The sequence below is a fragment of the Canis lupus genome, chromosome 25 (genome assembly GCF_048164855.1).
Source record: "Canis lupus baileyi chromosome 25, mCanLup2.hap1, whole genome shotgun sequence".
NCBI classification, from domain to species: Eukaryota; Metazoa; Chordata; class Mammalia; order Carnivora; family Canidae; genus Canis; species Canis lupus.
In genome coordinates, this window is record NC_132862.1 from 9,356,572 (window position 1) to 9,380,006 (window position 23,435).

General features: G+C 39.0%; 1 protein-coding gene across 1 annotated transcript in view; it reads left to right on the plus strand.

The window, feature by feature from the left end:
* The first annotated feature begins 10,201 nt into the window (after window positions 1-10,201).
* The window catches only part of NELL2 (neural EGFL like 2), a 381,434-nt gene continuing 368,200 nt past the window's right edge, over window positions 10,202-23,435 (plus strand). Inside the window, exon 1 of the mRNA XM_072798247.1 lies at window positions 10,202-10,220. The gene's annotated coding sequence lies outside the window, so the exon portion shown is untranslated. The remainder of the gene's footprint in view (window positions 10,221-23,435) is intronic.

Consider the following 23,435-nt stretch of genomic DNA (forward strand, 5'->3'; position numbering starts at 1 on the left):
AGCTGCCCCCTTTTTGGTCACTTTTGAATTCAGTTGATTGGTTTCTTTTGTTGTTGAGTTTCAGGAATTCTCTATTTATTCTTGATAATCAATCCCTTATCAGATATATGATTCGCAAGCATTTTCTTCTAATCTTGGGTTGTCCTTTTACTCTGTTGACAGAGTCTTTTGATAAACAATTTAAAAATATTTTTGTATGAAGTCTAGTTTGTCTATTTTTGTTGTTACTTGTTTCTTTCTTGCCATATATAATGAATCACTGACAAATCCGATGTCGTGAAGCTTTTCCTTTATGTTTTCTTCAAAGAGTGTTATAATTTTTAGGTCTTTGATCTATTTGAATTCATTTTTGTAAGTGGTATTAGGTAAGGTTACAACTTCATTCTTTTGTATGTGGATATCCAGTTTCCCTAGCACTATTTGCCAATTAGATTGTCCTCTCTCCATTGAATTCGTTTTGACCACCTTGTCAAAATCATTTGACCACATATGTGAGGAATTTGTCCTGGGCTCTCTGTATTCTATTCCTATGTCTATGTATCTGTCTTTATGCTGGTATCACACTCTTTGGTTACTCTAGCTTTGAAATTAGGAAATGTGATTCCCCTAACTTCATTTTTTCCAAGATTGTTTGGATATTCAGTGTTTTTTGAGATTCCATATGAATATTAGGATGATTTTTCTATTTCTGCAAAAACATCATGGAGATTTTGATAGGGATTGCATTGAATCTGTAGGTCACATTGTATGTGCATGTAAGTAATGGAATATTAAGCTGAAAATTTGAGATAATACTGATACTACATATTAAAGTGAGGTGGCACATTGAAAATTCAGATTTTGGAAGCATGTGACCAAAAACCAGTTTTATGACTTTTAGACCTTTCTTCTAGAGATAGGTCACACTTTGCCAAGGCCTGCAGGTTTGCTGAGATGCAGGACTTTCCATACTAAAACTGGGATGGTCTCAGGCAAACTGGGAAGGTTGACCACTGTATTGACATAAAAGACAGAGAGTGAAGAAGGAGAGTTTTTGAGAAAAGATTTCTTAGGAGAGAAATCTTTCACCTGTCAATCTGTCACCTTGTTTTCTAGTACCTTCCTTTCAAAGAGGTAGGATGGCGATTTTTACCACCTTTTTCTCAAGCCTAGAGAGAGAGGCCTCAGTGGGACTATTTCAAGAGCTTGAAACTTATGTCCTGGATATTGAGACACCCAATGGGAACTTATTGCCATCCAGGAGATCTTGAGTATAGGAGAGACCTAGCTGTAAGTCATGTTATAAGAATGAACACAAATTGCTGTGCTAGGGAAGCAAGTGCATTCCTTTCTAAAAGAAGTGGAATGTTCCTTGTAGCCTAGATATGACCCACATAGCAAAGACAGCTGTCTAGAGCCATGGAGGTCCTGTCCAAGAGCATTTCCTAGAAGAGATACTATGTATCTCTAAGTACAGGGCTTTCAGGTGAATCTGGAATGAGGGAATGTGGTTTTAGGCCTAAAACCAGGGACTGAGGGGAAAAGAGGTTAAGGGAAGGAGAGATACTGTATTCTTCACTGAAGTTACAGCCCAGCACAGGAGCTTCTGATAAAGCTCCAAAGCACCCCAAAGTGAAAGAGTCATCTGTAAACATTTAATTGGTCCAGAAAATTGAAGTCATCTTGTAAGAGTCAGTTCAAAATCAAACATTATATCCCTTATTCCCCCTGGGTGGGAGAGTATAGGATTGAGCTGAGCTGGAGGCAATTGTGACTATAAAGAGGATCGCATGAGAGTACCAAGGATCAGGATGGGGGAGTATTGGAAAGTGGAGAAAGGAAACTAATACCCATACATAGAAGAACGTCATTGCTAGGGAAGGTACAAAGACAGCCAAGCAAACTTGATCCATTCTCTCATTTGACCTCTTATTTATTTAAGATTTATTGAGAGTCTACTCACAATGATATAGATTGTGTTGAGTGCTGAGAACAAGCACTGAACAAGGTACTCAGGGAGCTCACAGTTCTATTTAAAGGACAGACATCTATAATATAATTATAATCCAGTATGATACAATCACAGGCCAGATAGAATATCCAATTTCTTTTATTCATGTGCTGGGAAAATCAAGGCTTCATTACAAACCAATAATTCCCTAAGTACAGAGCTTTCAGGTGAATCTGGAATGAGGGAATGTGGTTTTAGGCCTGAAACCAGAATGGATCTTTCCATTCTGGGTTTCTCATAGTGAAACACCAACCTGACCTATCTCCTAGACCAAATGGAAAAGTCAGAAATATCAACCTGGGGAGTATTTTACGTGAAATCTGGTAGAGCTAGTCTATTTATTTAAGTCTTAGTTAAGACTTTCACAAATCAGATTTCAATTCATTATGGGTACATATTTAAGGTCCTACATATTGGTTAAAGTCTATGATGACATTTTTTCTGTACACTTAATACCTGCATATATGCCACCAAATGAGGCATAGATCAAAGATTTGGCACTTTGGTATCAACATAAAAGAGGTGGTAATCAGGCTTAAATATGTGTGACAGAGCATCAGAAGAAAGGTGAGAAAGTCTCAGACCTGGGACAACAGATGATAAAGTGAACAGAGTGGGAACCCGGAAGATGAAGCTGAGCAAAAGTTAGAACAGAAAAACTTATTTCTCTAGAGTTTTAAAATAATATGAAGGGATACTTAACCAATTTTTTATTGCTATTGTAACCAATGGCTACTTAAAACAACATACAGCTGTTCTCTAACTGTTTTGGAGACCTGTAGTCATAAGAATCTTACTGGGCTAACATCAGGAGGTCAGCAGGGCTGTGTTTCCTTCTGGAAGCTCCTGGGTAGAAACCATTTCCTTATGTTTTCCAAATTCTGGGGAGCACTTGCATTTCTTGGCTTGTAGCTCCCTTTTGTCTTCAAAGCCAGCAATGGCAGGTCACACCTTTCTTATATTGCCATCACTCTGACAACCACCAGAAAGTTTCTCCTCTTTTAAGGATGCCTGTTGTTGGATTGAGCTCACTGGGTAATCCAGGATAATCTCCTTTTTAAGGTCCTTAACCTTAATCACATCTGCAAAATATCCTTTGGCATGTAAAATAACATAATCACAGGGCCTGGGAATTAGAACAGGGTCAATTTTGGAGGGCCACTGTTCTGCTTGCCTCTGAGAAGTAACACTGGTCACCTAAAGTGTCTGTTAAAATTAAATAAGTTTATGAAAGTGCCTAACAAAATGTACCTGGGACCAAGAAGAAACTGAATAAACGTAGCTAATAATGAAGACAACAATTCAACAACCGAGTACACTGGACAGGTGCAACCTAAAGTTAGTAGCACTAAGGAGACCTAGAAACAAAAGTAACATCTACTTTCAAAGGATGCCTCCTAAATATATTTTCTACTGCAGAAGTTACCTGGGCATGGCAATCAGGAGCTGTCACATTTGGGAGACTATAAGGAGAAAATTTGGCTGGAGTGGAAAGTCTGGGGTTAAAGAGAAGCATAGACTCTGATATTCTGGAGACTTTAGGAATTCATAATTTATACACCGGTATACACATTGCTATATTTTACAATGGAGAAAACTGAGGTTCAAATAACTTAAGTAACTGGCTCAAAGTCACCTGGCTGGTAAAGGGTGAGCAGGAACTCAAACTCAAGGGTATCTGCTTTAATGTCTGAATTCTTAGCTTCTGGGGACACCTGGGTGGCTCAGCGGTTGAGCATCTGCCTTTGGCTCAGGGTGTGATCCTGCAGTCTCAGGATCGAGTCCCACATCAGGCTTCCTGCCTAGAGCCTGATTCTCCCTCTGCTTACATCTCTGCATCTCTCTTCTGTGTCTCTCGTGAATAAATAAATAAAATCTTTAAAACAAAATGAATTCTTAGCTTCTGGAAGCTTGTCTTCCATATTTTGGAGTTGACATTAAAAACACAGCCTTTTACAACAGAGGCTCTCCCTCAATAATTTTTGGAATCTATCTTTTGAAGAACTGAGTGATTCTTTTGAAGAATAGAGTGATTTTAGTCGCTCTATTTTTAATTTTTAATTTTTTTTTGAGGGTAGTGGGAGGGTCAGAGAGAGAATCTCAGGCAGGCTCCACACTCAGCACAAGGCCAGACGAATGGCTCAATCTCACAGCCCTGAGATCATGACCTGAGCTAAAATCAAGTCAGATGCTTAACTAACTGAGCTACCCAGGTGCCTCAAGTCACTCTATTCATAAAACCTATTCCTCAGGGTCAGCAGGTGGCTATCCTCTCAAACCATCTGAAAACAGCAATAGTGCTTTATTTAAAGATGAAGTAAGTCCATTGCTTCACTTCAGAAGCCTGGAATGTTTAAAAGATGATTCTACTGTAGTTTAGAAAAATGTGTCTATTGTATTCACTGGATCCTAATTCACTGGATGACACTAATTCTTCAAGAAATAGCAAGAATATAGACAGTGTGAAAAATTAACTGTACCCGGCAGTTTTCCTTTGCATAGTTAAGGTAAAATTTTGCCAGTACTTTCTCTGCTAAAATAAAAGCCCAATATATTTTTGCAGAAAGTAGCTAAAGCTAAGACCACTGAGGCATAGAAAAATGGAGACATTTAGTTATTACATTAGAACTTTCATAAAAGGATATGTACTGTATTAGGGTTCTTCAGAGAAAGAGAACCAATAAAATAGATGGAAAGATACATAAATAGATGATAGGTAGAGATAGATGATAGATAGATATATAGATAGATAGATGATAGATAGATGATAGATAGATAGATGATAGATAGATGATAGACAGATGATAGGTAGATAGGGAGATGGATAGATTAAGAGAAGATTATTATAGGAATTGGCTCCTGTAGTTAGGAAGGCTGAGAAGTCTTACTCTCTGCTGTGTGCAAGCCGGAGAACCAGGAAAGCCAGTGGGATAATTCAGCAGAGTCCAAAGGTCCAAGAAGGCACTGATGGCCAAGGGCTGGAGAAGATGGATGTCCCAGCTCAAGCAGAGATAGCAAATTCACCTCTTTTCCATCTTTTTGTTCTATTCAGTCCCTCAAAGAATTGAAGGATGTCCACTGGTATTAGTGAGAGCCATCTACTTAATTTAGTTCTGATTCAAATTCTAATCTCCTCTGGATACACCCTTCCAAACACACCCAGAAATAATGTTTTACCAGCTATCTGAGCATTCCCTTAGCCCAGTCAAGCTGACACACAAAATTTACTATCACATATACAAAACACAATTTAACTTTATTATGAATAATTCCCAGATCCCTCACTCATTCCCCCTTATCGTAGAGTGCACACAGGTATCTGATCACTTCTCACTACCCTGCCAGTGCTGTTGTCATCCAAACCAGCTTCAGCTCTCTCTGGATCCCTGTAACAATTTCTAATTTGCCTCCAGGCCTTCCCCCTGTGCCCTGCACAGTCTATTCCTCACACAGCCAGGCTGTGGCCTTTCAAATGTGTGTCAGGCCCTGGCAGTCCTCTCCTTAAAGCTCTCCAGTGGTCTCCTTAAGCCAATGTTGTAAGCCCCAGTGGAGCGCTGCCCTTCTGAGGTCATCACCTCCACTTTCCACCTCACTCAGAGTGCCAGCTCTCACCCTTTCTCAAGAATGCTATGCAAACTTCTGCCCTGGGGACTTCCACTTGCCATTTCTTCTGCCTCCATCACTCATCCCCGAGATACCTGCGAGATCCACTTTTCCACTTGCTGCGTGTCTCCCCCTCCCTACACTTTGACTCATCAGTAATGCCTTCTCTGACCGCTATCAAATCACACTTTCCCATTTCCTGTATTTCCCTATCTCCTTAACCTGCTTTCCCCCCACTCCATCGCAAATATCACCACCTAATATTATTATCTATACATTGATTTGTTAATTGTTTGTCACCTCCATTACCCCATGCCACTCCTTGAAGAACGCATTCTCTGTGAGGGCAAAGACTTAGTGTTTCCTGCTGCACACTCTGTGCCTAGAGCAGTGCCTGGCCTAGGTGCTTAGCCTACTATAGGTGCTCAACAAACATGTTTAATAAAAGAATGTCATTATTTCTGAAAATAAAATATTTATTATAGGAAATGGAAAAATACAGAAATGTACAAAAAAAGAATATGCATCCCCAAAGACATACCTATTGCTAGCATTTTATTGGATTTCTTCTAGGTTTTTCTAAGAATATGATATGTTTTCTTTTTGTGAGATCAGGATTATTCCTTATATAAAGTTTATTATCTAGCTTTTTAATAAAGTATATTATGAGCACTTTCACATTATGCATGGCTTTTGGTTTGTTATTTTCCCTGCTAAATTATAAAATTTGGAGGTTCTGTGTCCCAATTATTCACATAACTTAATAAAATAATAATTGTATATGCTCATTTATATCTAAAAGATATGCAATGCTAGAAATCGTTTAAAGAAATTTAACATTAAGATAGAAATTCTATTCATATTATACTAAATACCTAAGGTATTTTTTAAAAGTTCATGTGGTCAATATAATTTCCTAAAGGAAGGGATGCCTGGGTGGCCCAGCGGTTGAGCATCTGCCTTTGGGTCATGGTCCTGGGGTCCCCGGGATCGAGTCCCACATAGGGCTCCCTGCAGGAGGCCTGCTTCTCCCTCTGCCTATGTCTCTGGGTCTCTCATGAATAAATACATAAAATCTTTTTAAAAAATTTCCTAAAGGAATAATTTTCTAAGATGAAGCTTACTGTGCTGACATATGAATATTTCAAGGGCCGGGACTACCGAGTTTGTGTTAGGACACTTTAAAATTGCTTTATATTCAGTCCATGGGTTGTTGAAATAGCAACTTGCTTTTGGCTACCTAGAAAAATGTATGTCATTAAAATACTCTTTATATGCCACCCTGGGAACATATCCCATGCATAATGTATTCATAAAGAGTTCATTTTATTTACAGCTTGTCACATAATATGGTATAAGGAAACACAGTTCTGATGCACTTCAACTGAATTATGCTTCTCTTTTTGACAGAGTGGGGAAATATATTTGTAAGAGTGAATAAACACACCTTGAACTGCCTATTTTTTGAGAAGGAGGCAGAGAGAAGCACATTAACATTATTCTGTTATTAAAACATCTATAGCGATAGACATTTTGGACATTTAATAGCTGTTTGTTTTCTAAATTGGGTGCTTGAAATACTGTATGTCAAAACTTGATGACAGGGACTGTAGAAAGCAGTAAACTCCTAAAATGAGATTTTTCGGAGTTGCAGTTTTGTAATGTGGATATGGGGAAAAAAATCTGTTGTCGCCTTTTCTGGCATCTAAGTCTTTGATGTTTAATTCAAAGTAATTCAAAAGATTAGGTTTTGTAACTGACTAGTGTGGCAAATTCTCTTTCACATATGCATAGAGACAGTGCTTGTTTTTGTAGGACAGAGTGTACCAGTACAGCACTTGAACATTTTTTTTATGGCAATATTGACAAACATCCATTCAAAAACATTAATTTTTCCTCTTCAATGAATTCATTACTTTACAAGTCAATAAGAGCCTAAAAGATAGAATGCTAAACTGAGACCATGGAGGAAATGAGAGGTACTCTCTAGTGCTTTAAGGTGAATGTCAGTGTCCATCTATTATGACACACTGAGACCTAACAAGTTCTAAAATCCAGTGTGTAATGCCTGGAGTTTTTGTAATACCAGGGCTATTTATTACTATCCCTTGCAATTCTTAGGCCACAGATTCATTCCTACACCATTCACTTCCCATCTTACTATCCTGGAAATATATGGTCTTGGTCATTAGAGGTTCCAGAGGAGAAAAACAGATTCATGGAAATCCACCATTATGATGGGAATTTAGTTATTTTATTTTGTTTATTTTATTTTATTTTATTTATTTATTTATTTTATGATGGGAATTTAAAAAAGAAGAAAGGAAGAACCCAAGCACAAAACTCCCAAGCACATGCTCTGCCATAAAGAGATTAGACAAAAGCCATGATATTAGTTATTAAGTAATATGTAGTTATTGTGCATTAACTACATTCTTTGTTAAAGGATGAATAGTCATTTCTGTATAGTTTCTGAGTTTTTCCTTAATAGGAATATTAATTAACAGAAACTAACTAATGCAATCAGTTGATCCTATATCTATAGCTACATTTATGAAGAATCTTAGTGCTGGTTCAGCGTCTTCAGAGAATGGCTCTTATCTCTTAACGAAAAAAATGCAGCCTTAACTATCTGGTCTTTTGAGAGCTGTTAGGGAGAAAGGAATCATCTGAGACAGGTAGGATATTTGTGGGATGAGGGCTGGGTAAAATTACTCCAAAGAGGTCTTAAGGGCAGCCCGGGTGGCTCAGCGGTTTAGCACCACTTTTGGCCTGGGGTGTGATCCTGGAGACCCGGGATCGAGTCCCACATTAGGCTCCCTGCATGGAGCCTGCTTCTCCCTTTTGCCTGTGTCTCTGCCTCTCTCTCTCTCTCTCTGTCATGAATAAATAAATAAAATCTTAAAAAAAAAAAGAGGTCTTAAGTTTAAAATCTAAGGGGCTCATGCAAAAACAGAAGGGAGAGGGAAAACTTCAGGGCGGGGGCACAGAATGAGATGGGATTAAAATAATCTGAGCCTAGGTGTATCGATCAACACTAGTCAAGGAGACTGGCAGGTGTTAGGTGGGTAGGTTGGTCCCTCCCATTACATGAACTCCCACCCTGCTGCTTCTGGCCCCCTTAACTCAGGATGAGGCTCCTGGCCCCTTGGAGAACCAAAAATACCAACACACAGATGAAAGTTCTGTTTGGGCATATCAGATGTTCTAAGAGGGGGATTAGATAGATAGGCTACCTTCTGATGTTCATGAGAAAGATTAAAAAAATCTATATCCAGAGTACTAAAGACAGCAGTTTTAGGAGCAGTAGGTTTTCCTGTGGCATCTCATATTTGGTCTGGCTCTTACTGATCTGGAGTCTTGGTAGGTGGAGGTGCCAGATTTTATTTTATTTTTATTTACTTATTTATGTTTAAAGATTTTACTTATTTATTTATGAGACACACAGAGAGAGAGAGAGAGAGAGAGAGAGGCAGAGACACAGACCGAGGGAGAAGCAGGCTCCATGCAGGGAGCCTGACGTGGGACTCGATCCCGGGACTCCAGGCTCAGGCCCTGGGCCAAAGGCAGAAACGCTCAACTGCTGAGCCACCCAGGGATCCCCAGCATTTTATTAAAGGCAGCTAGGAACTGCAGTGAATGATAACCGCCCAGACTCTCAGAGATCCCAGTTGTATTAGATTGAATAAAAATAACAAGTAGACCTTCCTTCCATCAACTGTGTCCTATTTCTGAAGCACTTTGTATATCAGACTCTATATTTTACAAGTAAGGTTAGAGAGACTAAATATATTGCTCAAGGTATCATGCCAGGGGCAGCCCGGGTGGCTCAGTGGTTTAGCGCTGCCTGCAGCCCAGGGTGTGATCCTGGAGACCCAGGACCGAGTCCCATTTGGGGCTCCCTGCATGGGGCCTGCTTCTCCCTCTGCCTGTGCCTCTGCTTCTCTCTCTCCTCTCTGTGTATTCTTGAATAAATAAATAAAATCTTAAAAAAAAAAAAGATATCATGCTAGGAAACAGGGAAGCTGGAATGTGGACACCTATCTGTCTGGTCCCAAAGCCTGGATACATTCTGTTCTTTCCTGATTCCGACCTACAGCTTTTCTCCTTCAGGGCAACATCCTTGGGCATATGGGAAAAACCCAAATACATGTCTAGGTAGCAAGGTCTTTCTCTACTAAGCACGCCTCGCATCATTGACGCAGAAGCATCTTTGTCCAGCTCCAAATGCCAGAGGCCCACCCCCACATCCATTGGGGGTGCCTCTACTTTAGGCCCCTGTCAGGTACTGGCTGCTGTTTGGAACATGAACCTCATGGTGCAGCCGTTTCCTTCCACTGCCCCTAGAGGGCAGCCTGCAGGACCGAGCCCCCCCCCCCCCCACCCCCACCCAGGGCCCTCTAGCTCCGACCTTCCCGGGGAGGGGGTGGGGGGGATCGATGTTCCCAGGAACATTCTCCAGGCCCGGCAGGTGTTGCCCAGGGAAGCGGGGCCGTGTGACACACCTCGAGTCCCCCCCACCCCCCCTTAGCTTCCCTTTGGTGCTCCTGGGACACGGTCATCAGCCCTGCCCCAGCTCCAGGTGACTTCTCAGACCTGCCAGGTGTGCACTCCCGGATGCTACAGGGTAGGTTCTCTCACTGAATTTCAGGAAGGACCAAACACAGGTACCTAGAGGATGTGGCAGCGAGTCCAAAATTCACTTTGGTGTGTTCCCCCCCAAAATGCACAGGGTGGTTTATTTAAGTTGAGTCCCAGAAGCAGCTCTGGGTTCCCCCAAGGTAAATATTTAAATGTAAATATAAATAAATATCAGTATCAATATTAAATATTATAAATATCAAGCTACTTAAATATCGTTCTAGTTACAATCTTAGGTTACATAGGGTAGTAGAATTATGGCTTTTTTTTTCTAGGGGAGTTTTTAGCTATCGAGTATATTTAAATAATATTGGCAAACTACCTAGTTTAATGCAGGGATGCTATCAAGGTTTTTTTTTTTTTTTTCCTCATGATTTTCATACAATCATGATGACTCAGCAGTTATTTCCTTGTTATTTAAAATCACGACTCTAAGTTATCATTATTTTGACATCTAGACATATGAATATGTGTCAAATATACTTTAACATGCGTATTTTGGTTATCAGGTATAGACACTAAGCATACATCACTCCATTTCGCTGCCTCCACTGGAGTTTACTGTTTTATTAATACGCGTGAAATAGATTAGTTTATTTAGAAAAGAAAAAATAGCTGCTGCTCTGAAGTGATTCAATAGAAAAGACTTTGTCAATACGTCCATACAGAAAAAGACGTGGATTCTCAATAAAATAGGAAATGACGTTACCATCAGGCATATTCTGTTTAAAACTACCCTGTTATTCACTTAACGATTAGAAACAAATCAAGGCGAATTTGGTTCGCTGAGAAAATATCTACAGGGTGAATCAGTATAGTGTTATGTGCTGTAAAGATGTAAATAGGAATATGGCCTGATTCCTGTCCTCGATGCTCGGGTGGGGTGGGGGAAATAAAGGCAAGTATCTAAATAACTTTTTAAAAAGACGTAACGGTGGAATGCCATTATCTTAGCAAAAGGAACTAACAATCCTAGAAATAAAAAAGAGAAACATTACAATTTAGATAGTGCTGGCAATGCTGCCCATCATTCCTCCCAGTGATTGCCTGGAGTGAGCGTGACAGGAAGCCTGAGAATCTTTGGTGCCTTCAGTTTGCCTCTGTTCTGGGTGTCTCTCAAGTGCGAGCATATCACTGAGCTGAGTGTGATTCTAATTTTTAAAGATATGCATATATGCATTTTTCATATAAAATGGACCCTAAAAGCAAGCCAACTACTTCATCTGGTGCTCAACCAAAGAGACAGGAATCTGTTCCAATGCTGGAGGAAAAACTGGCTGTGCTGAACCAGCTCGTGGTCTCCAGTGGAGCTCCTGTCGAAGGACTTTTCCAGGGTAATTTTGGTTATTCATGATTTTCTTGTGTCTGATTTTAGAGCCTGAGAGATGTGACTCTGTTGTAAGATATGTATCTTTGGAGAAATACACACAGCCTGAAAGGGCCTTGGGTGCCAGGTTAGGAGGTTTGACTTTCTTTAGCCATACAGTTGGAGCCTGTTAAAGGCTTCTGAATAAAGGAGCTTATGATACCAGGTTTCGGAAGGTCAATTTGAAAATCAATTCTGGGAGCACCTGGGTGGCTCATTCAGTTGAGCATCTGCCTTCGGCTCAGGTCATGATTTCAGGGTCCTGGGATCGAGTCCTGCATTGGGCTCCCTGCTTGGCAGGGAATCTGCTTCTCCTACCCACCCCCACCCACCCCCCTGCTTGTACGCTCTCTCTGTAAAATAAATAAATAAAATATTAAAAAGAAAAGAAAATTCTAGGTGGACTGGAAGATGGGAAAACTGAGACAGAGAGGCACTTGAGAAGCTTTTATGATCCTAGAGAAGTAATGATTGTCAGGTCTAGAGTGGAGGTGGAATAAGTTAAACTTTCTGACTAGGATGGATAAGAAATAGAGATTTTAAGTTTGAGTGACTATGAAGTTGGTGGCTTCTTCTACAGAGTTAAGGAAATCAGAAGAACTGGTTTTGCTTGGGAAGATGAGTGGGATTTTAGATAGAATGTGAGATAACTATTGGAGACCTGGGTAGAAATAAAATGGTTCGTTGGACTACATTCTGTTTAGAAACAGCAATTGAAATCACAATAATAAACAACATGGCTAATGAAGATTAGTCTCGTAGAAAGCAGGGAGAAGTCCTGCTGTTGGTTCTTGGGGATTACCTATCTTTGGAGACAGGAGGAAGAAAAGAAGCCATTAAGGACACTAATGAAAGAACATTATATATATATATATATATATATATATATATATATATATAATGTTATATAGATGGAGTAGGTATTATATATACACATATATATACACATTTATATATATTTATATTTATATATATATCGGGAAAGAGAATTTTAAAATAATTTTAAAGAGTTGAAAGAATTTATTTTATTTTATTTTTTTGAGTTGAAAGAATTTAAAAAGCAGTTAAATGTTGCTAAAAGTTCAAGAATTATATGGAATATAATGAACTAATTTTGGGGTAGAAGGAAGAAAAGAAAATAATAGGTGAATAAGAGGTTTCCTTTTTTTTTTGAGAAGAGATATTTTTAAAAATAGGACAGAGGTGAGATAATTTCAGGAAAAAGATAGCAAATGATTTTAAGTGCTTCTGAAATTTCAGGGAGAGATGGAAGTTTAGACCTATAATTAAGATATGTGGTCTATCCAAGGATTTTTTTTTCTGATTTATAAACTCGTGTGAGACTAACAAATATATAACCATCAGCTCATATTTACATGCAAATAGTTTATTCTCTATTTGCTCAAAATATTTTATTTATTTATTTATTTATTTATTTATTTATTTATGAGACAGAGACATAGGCAGAGGGAGAAATGGGCTCCACGCAGGGAGCCCGATGCAGGACTCGATCCCAGGATTCCAGGATCATGCCTTGGCTCGAAGGCAGGTGCTAAACCACTGAGCCACCCAGGAGTCCCTATTTGCTCAAAATATTACAAGCATAGGAAACTGAGACTTTCTCAGAGATGACTACCAATGTAATCACTGGTGACTTTCTAAGACAGAATGGGCTGAAGTCAGATTGTAGGCCCAGGATGAATTGGAGTTGAAGAAATGTAGATTTTGCCTTTGAGAAATTTAGTGACAAGAGCAAGGAGAGAGAAGAGTATGTATAGTTAGAAGGTAGGAAAGACCTGGAAGACAGCTCATACCAGCCTGGTGGTCTCATTGCAGCTTTTGAATTATTGTTTACTTAACCTTTGGTATATTCTTTCAGCCGTTTTTTGTTTGTTTGTTTGTTTGTTTGTTTTGCGCACATGCAATTTTGAAATCCAGGAATATGCCACAAATTTCGTACGGTCCTCAAACAAATCAGAAAATATCATAGAGCATTTGTTGTCATGTGAAACTGGAAATGCACAGAAACTACATTTCGTGCACAATCTGAGTGGAGAGTTCATGCAAGGGTTCAGTCAAAGAAGATGGTTGCTGTGACTCTAGTAACTTCTAAAGTACCTTTAATATTTTATCTGTGAAATAGGATGTTCTCTGAACCTTAGCCCCAGAAGTCTTTGAAATAGTGGAGTGGAGGATGCAGATGCTTCTCGGGCAGAGCTATTTCTCACTGCAGACATGTGAAAGTGGGCTGACTCTGTCTACTAATCCTTCCCTGGGTGCTCAGGCTCTTTTGTGGGCTATGACTTTGTCAACTGAGCAGTATTTCCCGCTGAGCCCGTTCAGGCACTTACAACACTTATTGATCATAGACACTTAGCTATAGCTTTTAGAGCATATTAGGTTTAATGAGATCGGAAACATGATCACTATCCTTAGAGGAACAATCAGACAAAATGGGAAGAAAATGTGTTCGAAACTTTTGTCTCAAATAAAGGAGATCATTTGAGCAAAGCTCACATCTCACCTTCTGAGATGAAGAGCTGCATGTAACAGCCACATCATCAGGGCCTGGAGATGGAGTAGGTATTATCCATCTCTTACTGCTTTCTCCATGATATACCTCGTCCTTCCTCCTCTCTCAGAATCCCCAGCTCAAAGAGGACCGGGATGTAGGATTTCCAGTACTAAAACTGGGAGAGTTCTGGACAAACTGGGATGAGTCAGGTAACCCGTATTTGGATCAAGGCTGTGTGACTCTATCCATCCTCCCATCCTGCAGTAATCTCCCACTCTTCTAGTCCATCTTTCTCAGTTGGTGAAGAGTGTTACACCCAGCGTGTAACACCCAGCGCACATTTTTCTTTCCCCCACTACCCCTGATTCATGTGGAAAATCCGTCCAACCCCTGATTTTTTTTAAGTTCCTTGACCTTTTCTCTTACAATTTTTCCTCATCCTTCCTTTCCTTCTGACTTTAGCTTCCAATTCTTCTGGTCAAGCCTTAGATTTTGTCCTAATGAATAACTGTACTGCCATCAAAGTCTCAATTTCTAACATCTCATTCAACTCACTGCCTCCATGGTAATTCTTCAATCACACCAGGATTTCCAATCCATTGATGACATCATTTTTATTTATTTATTTATTTATTTTGTTATTTTTAACAAAATTATTATTTCGTTATTCTGTTTTTTTTTTTTTATTTTAACATAAACTCTACTCCCAACGTGGAGCTCGAACTCACAACCCCAAGATCAAGAGTCGCATGCTTTACTGACTGAGCCAGGCAGGATCCTATTCTAGTTCCTATTCTAGTTCCTATTCTCACTTCCTCCCTGTCCAGTTTTAGGTTCCATTGTCTAATTACTTGCAAACACCCTCAGGTCCCTTGCCTCCCCTCTGCCTTACTCAAGTGGCAGAAAACCAACACTGGTTAATCCCAACTATTTGCAGAAAGGTAGTATAGTTTAGTGGTTAATGATGTGGGCTCTGGACCTACACTCTTTGCATCCTGGGGTAGCGGATACTAGCTGTGTGACCTTGGCTAAGTTTCCTAATGGCTCTGTGCCTTCGGTTCCTCATCCATACCTATCTCATAGGGTTGTTGCAGGCTCAAAGGTATTAATAGAAGTAAAATGCTTCGAACAGTACTTGGCACATAATAAACAGTCCATAAATGTTTCCCAAGCCTGTAGTTGATCGCCAGAGAAAAACACCAGAATATGTAATTGCTCTCTTTTAAATTTCATGTCTGTTTGTGTCAAGTGAGCCTTAGTTTAGGCTTTGCAGTTCAGTCGATCGCAGTTCCCATTTCCTAAGTGCTTTATTTTCTCTCTCAGGGGTTTACAGCTTCACCATCTCCTCTTTCTTCTCAAATTTCCAACTACTCCTCTGTTCTCCTCACTCTTAGTGGGTGATTTTGCTACTTATTTCACTGATGAAACAATCAGAAAGTAGTGTTATTTTTTTCTACCAACCAGCCTGCCTGCATCTGTAGCCTTGTTACAATGAAAGTGTCTCTTTCCCCATTTTAGGACAACCCTTTACTTGTGCCCTAGACTCCATCTCTTTTCACTTTCTCAAAAATCATAATTCTCTCTTTTGTCTTGCATCATTACATGTCTCCTTCCTTCTCTGCCATCAGTGCTATAATATTAATCAACAATCTTAAATGGAAGAAGACAAGAAATTTCCCTTCCTTCTTTGTCCATGATAGCTACCAACTTATTTGCTATCCTATAGAGCAAATCTGTGTCTCCATGTTCTCAGTTCCCATCTTCATGACAATTCAAATCGAACTTTATTTCACCAGAACCACACCTGTATGAGCCGACAGCAACCACCCCCTGTCAAATCTGAGGACCTGTTCTTTGCCCTCATCTTCCTTTGCTCATCACCAGTGTTTAATTTAATTGATCACTTCCATCTTGAATTTTTTTGGTTTCAGGACACCAGACCATTTTGTTATCATCTGTCTTATTCTCCTTGACTGGATTCTCCTTTGTACTTTTAAGTGTTTTTGAAAATAATGGAGTGCTCAAGAGCTCAGTCGTAGGCTCTCTGGGGCTTGGGGAAATGATTGGAGTGACCAAAACCAGGAGAAATTGATTTCATGTGTTTCATATGGGGCACTGAGAACCGTGTTGAGAAAAAGGGAATAAGCATAGTTTGTAGGAAAGAGGAAAGCCATTAAAATGATTTTTATGCTGAATTTTACTTAATATGAGATTGTTCAGTGGAAGCAATTTTACTGTGATAAATTCAATTCCACAAATTTTCTGAACACTGGCAGTGAAAGGGGGAAGGGAGAACTAAAAATGGAGCAGAAGAGTTCTTGCAACACAGTCCTGAAAGTAGTCTGGTTATTGTCCTAATTTAATTACTGGAAAATTAAGAGCGAAATCAATACTAGAACTCTAACCAGAATTCTTGGTGGTTCCCGGTCTTCGATTAAGTTGACGAAGTTATTTGCCTCCCAGATTGAAATACAATAAAGAATAAAGTGTGCTTAAATTACAAGTTTACAAGGCATTCAAGTGGAAAATTGCTGGAAAAGGTAATAAAATAACAACCACAAAAATACAACTTTCCTTGGCATTTTCAACTTAACTACCTCAGAGCTACTAAAGGACCCATTCTTGTCTTTTTTGACAAGCTCTCAGGTTTCTCAGCCACTCCTGGGATTTTGTATTGATACAACCGGATTCTCTCCTTGGAAGCTGATTTTTAATGAAGAAACATTAGAATATAGATAATGCCATTTTATTATTAAACCCCCCAAGACTGAACTGACACTGAAAAAACTAGCATTTCAAAAATTTGTAATTATAAAAGTGCTTAGCCACCTCACCTCTGAGGTTTTCTATATAATACCAACAAGATTCGAGTGTAATTTGTCTATTTAGATTTGGGTTTCAGTGAGAATTGTAAAGGTTAGAAGTTTGAGTGAGCAGTTTATGCCAAACCACTCCAAAAAAAATAATAACAGCACTAACAATAATAGCTTCTTTCTACTGGGCAACTACTTACAATTAGCTATTTACAAGTTATATTTTTTACCCCTTCCGGTGACTTGAGGTGATGTTATTATCCTTCAGATAGAAACAGAAACAGATTGAAAGAGGTTTTATCATTTTTACAAGTTGATAAGAGACACGCTCCCAGTCTTCTTACTTCTTCCAAAGGCAAAGGGGAAGGAAACCCTTAAGTACCAGATACTATGCCTGGACCTTTTGTGTCACTATCTTGTTTAATCAAAAGTCGGAATTAAGAAATAGATTGTAAAATGAGCTTTGTGCTTAGCACTTTGTATTATAAGACTACAAGTCTGGATGGCATTTTAAATGAGACAGATTTGCAGTATTGCATATAAAATGCACTGCTTAAATCCTTGACCCTGTGGAGAGCTAAAAGAATTGTTATTTCACATCAAGATTTTTCCCTTTTTTTAATGACTACTGAAGCATTTCTTCTTTGCAAACCAGCATATACAACTGTGGACCCTCACTTAAAAATAGAGTTGCTGAGAATTCGATACTTGATGTGCCTCCATATCGTACAACCACACTGGTAGCCTTCCCTATTTTAGTGCCCCGATGCACAGCAAGTGTAGGACACGTTGAACTTGTTGTTTAACAGTGATTTCTTTAGAGATCTCTATGTCCAGTGGTTTAAAAGTTATTGATGTTTGTTTCTTTTTGCTGTCAAGCACATTGATGTGCATAGCTTGAGGTGAGTGCCTAAAATGTGGCCAAAAAAAAAAAAAAAAAAAAGAAATAAAAGTTAGTCTAGAAAGACAGGAATTAGGTTCCAAAATGCTCTTTGTTAATGATTTGTAACACATTCTCCTTCTGGGCTGCTGCTAACTCTTCTGTAATCAGATGTTATTTTAGATGAAAAATAAAGTCCAGGCAAGGGGGTGAGTGGGAGTTCAGAATTGAGAGTGGATGGTGTGAGGAGACGAGAAGCAAGAGCAAAAGCATTGCTCTGGGAGATTTAAGTCATCTTGGATAATATTAATTTTCTCACTTTATTCTCTTGTCAGATCTATGTCAGGTAGGTGCCTCTTTAGATTTTTATTTGCTTAAAGAAAAAAGATTTAGGGGATCCCTGGGTGGCTCAGCAGTTTAGCGCCTGTCTTCAGCCCAGGCCATGATCCTGGAGTGCCAGGATCGAGTCCCACATCAGGCTCCTTGCATGGAGCCTGCTTCTCCCTCTGCCTATGTCTCTGCCTCTGTGTGTGTGTGTGTGTCTCCCATGAATAAATAAAATAAAATCTTTAAAAAAAAAGAAAGAAAAAAGATTTTCTTGGTGGGGGAAAATCATATTTAAGCTCCCCACCCCCAATTTAAAAGAACAGATGTAGAAATAGACACAAATTTTCTCTTATCCACTGTCCTTTTTTGTTTAGGAGATGGGAGTTTTAAAGATTTTTTTTCTTGTTATTCATGAGAGACAGAGAGAGACACACACACACACACACACACACACACACACACACGCAGAGACATAGGAGAGGGAGAAGCAGGCTCCCTGTGGGGAGCCCAATGTGGGGCTTGATCCCAGGACCCTGGGATCACACCCTGGCCAAAGGCAGATGTTCAACCACTGAGCCCCCCAAGTGCCCCAGGAAATGGAAGTTTTAAAAATTGATTCAGGCATAAAAGCCCCCAAACAAGAGCTCGGTAGTTGATAACCTTAGAAATAAATGGGTGTCCCTCTTATAGTGCTAATCTGGGTGTCTTAAGGAATAGCTGCATTATTCTTATTCAGAAGCTTATCACTGTAGCCAAACCAATACTATTGCAAAATATAACTGATTCAGTTCAACAAACATGAGCTGAGTGCTCAATATACGCTATGGTTGGTGTTAAGTGAGTGAGACAGTCTTGATTTTCAGAAAGTTTGCTGTCTTAGGAGAAGCAGGCAGGTAAATTATTAATAATTATTCATACGGAGTTAAGTTCCATAATAAGTCATAAGCAAATTGTTATGGGAGCCCAGAGGAAGGAGAGGGTGTTTAATTCTACAACAGGGAAATTCTATACTCTATGCTTTTTTCGGGTTTGTATGGGATACACAATAGTCTGAAAAGTGCTCTGAAAAGTATGTTGGAGTATTGGATTCATGCAGGGTTCACCATTTGGTTGTACCCATTTGGTGGCGGTTCTACTCCTTGAAGTTCTGTTCAATGTCCAGTAGATAAAATGACTTCCCAGACTGGCATTCCTGAGCATTTCCTCCACTTTGAAATGATCTGTGTACTTCACTCATCATTAAGTGTTTTTAGGGAGGGACTATGTGTATCATTCACCTTTTCGCTCCCTCTGCCTAGCGAATGTGCCAAGTGCTTGGCACATTGTAGGCTCTCAGTTAATTTTGGTTAATGAGTTAAAATAAAGGAGGAGATCTGTGCTACTCTGACTTTACCCAACCAGCCTTAATTTCCCTTCCCACCTCCTTGACTTTATTGCTTTATGATTATGGATGTTAAAGGAAATCCTTCCTTGATAAATTTTTCAGAAACTGCATGGCAGTCATGTTAAGGGCTTCCTTATTCCTTTCAATTTGAAAAGAAGAATAGAGCAACCAAGACCTCCAGGTTTATTCCTGTCCCACCCCTCACCCTCTTTATGGGATCTTTCTTTTGTGGGACAACCTCTAATAAAGATACTAACTTTGTATTTTCTTTATCCATAAAATAGACATAGTTCATCTGGTTTCTGTGTATATGTTAGTTCCTTAGATAATAGCGTCCTTTGCTCTTTGCCATACTAGACTAAAGGGTTTAAAATAATATATCATTAAAAGAAATTAGAGGTGGTGGCCAAGTATTCACTTTTTTAAAAATAGAATCAAAGCATTTCACTAATTAGATACTTTCTTCCACAAGATGGCGCTGTAGTTCTTCCAATTATTTGGAGTCTAGCCGCTCAGGGTTTTCTCTTTTCAAGTCTCTCCCCCACCCCTTATTTCTTTACATATAAAAATGACAAAAAAGAAAGAATGTAAGATTGTCACTTGATAAGCAAGATTTTCTTTCTTTTTTTAAAATTTTTTTAAAGATTTTCTACTGATTTTAGAGAGATCCCTAGTAATAGCCATTGAATAGCCAATAACAGGAATTAGTACACAATGAATTACCAGCAATGAGATAAAATAGACAGTTTTTTGCACTATTTTTTTTAAAAAGTTGTTTATCAAGAAAAAAGAAAAATCGTTAAACCCACTCTAGCTCAAATATAAATTATGAACTATTTTTAAAGCATTATGGGTGAAATTTTAATATTTTTTAGTACCACTTGTAGTTTGGGGTGTTTGAAATGAGTAAGCTGTTTAATCAACTGGGTATTTTGTTATTGTTTATCCTCACGTGGAAAAACATCTTAGGATGATTTTTTAACTAAATATTTTGGTGTTTAATCACATCCTCCTGTTTGCTATATTTTTTTAGTTTTGTTTTGAAGTTAAGGCTTCCAAAAATTTACAAAGAAATTTGCAATTGAATCAGTTTATAATGATTCTGAGCCCCTCTTATGTGCAAAACACAGTTTCAATCAGATCTATCCAGGAAAAAAAATCCAGTATTATTACCTTCTAGCAATTCACTAAATCTGAAGAGTAAAAAACAAAAAGATTGTTGCTAATAGTAGAATGTTCAGAAGACCTAAATTTAAAACATTTGGAGAATGAATAATTTTTGAGATTCTTATTGACCATACTTGATCTCTTTAATGAAAATTACATACTGAACCAAAATACTACAGATTTTAATTAATGCTCTAACACAGTCTCCTTGTTAGAATCATAAATTCATTAAATAAAAAGTTCAATGTGAGGAGAAATTATGGTGTGCAATCCTTAATTGTGTGTAATTACAAGGAGTTTGTATTGCATTTACATTTGTAAAATCAGTTATCAATGTCTGAGACAACGATTTGTGTTTACAACTTGCACATTTGTAAGGAGTAAATTAGTTAATGTGCTAATTAGAAAACTCTTCTAGAGAAGACAGGTTGTGGTTCACTTTTATCCCTTTACTCCTATTTGGATCCTGTAGTGGTGAGTAGATGGGAAAGCCATGGTTAAGTTTAAAATTGCTGAATACAAAAGTAATAATAATAATAAAATAAAAAAAAATAAAATTGCTGAATACATATTGGATATGCCCATGCTTTAGTCGGTGCTTGAAGTATTTAAGCCATTTACACTCTCATTACTACTACTACTCATCACTTTTCTTGAAGGTCCACTGTGTGTCAGGCATTTCAAGCATTTATGTAATTCACACGTAATAGTGTGGAACAGATACTACTGTTGTGCTTTCACAGATGAAAACACAGAGGCTTAGGAATATTAAATAATGTTCCAAGGATCAGGCAGCTGGCAAGTGTGGCGAGGACCTGAGTGCAAGACTCCAGAGCCTATTAGCCATTTTAATAACTTACATTATGTATGGAACTTTTAACCACTAACATACTGTGAACCTAACTGCCATGTCATGTAGCTTTTGGTGAAGGCTACTAATTTAATATGAAATATTAGGTTCTTAATGTGTAAGGAATAGTTCAGAATTAATTCCTTCCTCCCCCCGCTTCTTCCTCCCTTCCTTTCTCTGTTTTCAATTTTTTGGGGGGGACGGGGGAGGGGGCAGAGGCAGAGGGAGACTGAATTTCAAGCAGGCTCCATGCCCAGTGCAGAGCACAACGCAGGGCTTGATCTCACAACCCCGAGATCATGACCTGAGCCAAAATCAAGAGTTGGAAGCCTACCTGACCCAGCCACCCAGGCATCCCTCAGGACTGATTGATTGATTGATTGATTCTTTCTTTCCTTCCTCCCTCCCTCTCTCTTTTCTTTTCTTTCTTTCTTTCTTTCTTTCTTTCTTTCTTTCTTTCTTTCTTTCTTTCTTTCTTTCTTTCTTTTTCTTCTTTCTTTCTTTCTTCTTTCTTTCTTTCTTTCTTTCTTTCTTTCTTTCTTTCTTTCTTTCTTCTTCTTTCTTTCTTCCCTTCCTCTTTCTTTCCTCCCTCCCTCCCTCCTCCTCCTCCTTTTCTTTCTTTCTTTCTTTCTTTCTTTCTTTCTTTCTTTCTTTCTTTCTTTCTTTCTTCTTTTCTCTTTTCTCCCTTCCTTCCTTTTTCTTTCTTTCCTTCCTCTTTCTTTCTTTCTTTCTTTCTTTCTTTCTTTCTTTCTTTCTTCTTTCTTTCTTTCTTTCTTTCTTTTTCTTTCTTTCTTTCTTTCTTTCTTTCTTTCTTTCTTTCTTTCTTTCTTTCTTTCCTTCTCTTAATATTTTATTTATCTTTTTGACAGAGAGAGCACTAGATAGAGCACAAGCGGTGGGGAGGGTACCGCTCAGGATTTCTGACTGTGCTATTTAGGACACGCACAATGAGGGCTTTTGCAAAAGGGATTTGTTAAGCTACCATGATACAGGCAGCAAGCAGAGCATGTCAAGGGAGCTTCCAGACTCTCAAAGGATAGTAATAGGAGGAGGACTGCCAGGGGAGAGGGAGCTCTTTTCCTCCTTCTCTCCCCTGTACCTCTCCAGTGCCGCACTGTGCCAGTATGCAGAGTACAAGCTAACCTTGGCTCCCCTGGGACGATCCTGACTGGACTCCTTTTAGATATACTAAGAACCCACCCGATTCATACTTCCCAATACACTTAGTCAAAATATGAAATGTTTCTATACTAAAACATTGCTATATGTTAAAAGAAATGAGATTTATTATATTTGATAAACTAAAATTGCAACTGAAGGGCTCCTTAAAAAAGAATTTGTATATTTGAGAGAGAGAGAGAGAGAGAGAGCATGAGCAGGGGGAGGGGCAGAGAGAGAGAGGGAGAAGCAGACTCCCCACTGAGCAGGGAGCCCGATGTGGGGCTCAATCTCAGGACCCTGAGATCATGACCTGAGCCGAAGGCAGATGCTTAACCAACTGAGCCACCCAGGCACCCCTGCAGGGCTTTTTGTGCTACTTATTAGGAGAGATTTTCCACATTGGGGTGAGATAATTTTGGTAAAGTGAGGTCCTCAGAGAGAAATCAAATCCTTAAGGCTTATTCTAAGTTACCCCTAACCCTAAAGATTCTCTGATTCCCTGAATGATGCCATTTCTAGGCTGGGCTGTAGCTAGCATTGTGCAAAGCACAGTGAGAAATGCAGGACAGAGCAGTGTGCATCTGCTGATAGAAGGTTTCCAGAACTGAGTCATTCTCTCCTTCAGTCAGTCATTCATCCATCTGTCCAGCCATCATTTGACAGTTACTTAGCATTTGGAACAGACTCAATTCATTATTTCCTGACCCCTCTGCTACAGGCACTATGTGAGGTAATGCA